The sequence below is a fragment of the Hipposideros armiger genome, unplaced genomic scaffold (genome assembly GCF_001890085.2).
Source record: "Hipposideros armiger isolate ML-2016 unplaced genomic scaffold, ASM189008v1 scaffold_929, whole genome shotgun sequence".
Classification (NCBI taxonomy): domain Eukaryota; kingdom Metazoa; phylum Chordata; class Mammalia; order Chiroptera; family Hipposideridae; genus Hipposideros; species Hipposideros armiger.
This window is the reverse complement of record NW_017732279.1, coordinates 388,604-389,640: the sequence shown is the minus strand read 5'-3', so window position 1 is coordinate 389,640 and position 1,037 is coordinate 388,604.

Here is a 1,037-nt window from a genome sequence, read left to right as displayed (position 1 = left end):
AAAAAAACAACAAAAAACATTTATATACCTAACGAAGTGATTCCTACTATAAGTCTAGTAACCATCTGTCACTGTACAAAATTAAGAGGTGTGATCAAACAATACAGTGAATGCTTAAATAAAAAAATTACTGACTCTAGGTGGTGAACACACAATGTGATATATAGATGATGTATTACAGAATTGTACATTTGAAACCTATGTAACTTTACTAACCATTATCATCCCAATAAACTTTAATTAAAAAAAATTATTACAGTAAAAGACACATTGCCATTAATCATCCTCAAAATGCTCCCCCTTGCTTGCAACACACTTACCTCATCATTCTTGCCACTTTCTGTAGCAGTTCTGGAAGTCCTCTTTCACGAGTGTCTTTAGTTGCGCTGTGGTGGCTGCCTGAATGTCCTGAATCATTTTGACTTTGGGGAAGAGCCAGAAGTTGCATGATGCCAGATTCGGTAAATAAGGTTGAAGAGGACACATCTGTAATGTTTTTATTTTACAGAAATTGCCATTTACCAGAAGCGCTGTGTGACAGACAAGAGCATTGTCATGATGGAGGATGATTTACTGCACACTTTAAAACACACCTTCCCTCCACTGTAGTTCACACCTAACTGATAGTACCGAACAAGTTGAAACTGGTCACACACTGTTACTAAGGCTCAATGCACCATTTCCCATATTGAAGATCCCTGCTTTTCCATTGGATAGCACATGGCAGCAGCATTCACCGTATTTGTGATCACAGTGGAAAGGCTTCGTGTCACATATCACTTCTGGTATAGCAATTTCTGTCAAATAAAAATATTATGATGTATCTTCATCACCTTATTCACTGGATCTAGCACCATGCGACTTCTGGCTCCTCCCCAAAGTCAAAATAACCATGAAAGGTAAACATTTTGAATTGATTCAAGACATTGAGGCAGCCACAACAGTGCAAACTAAAGACACTCATGAAAGAGGACTTCCAGAACTACTTCAGAAAGTGGCGAGAACAATGGGGTAAGTGTGTTCAAAGTGAGGAGGAG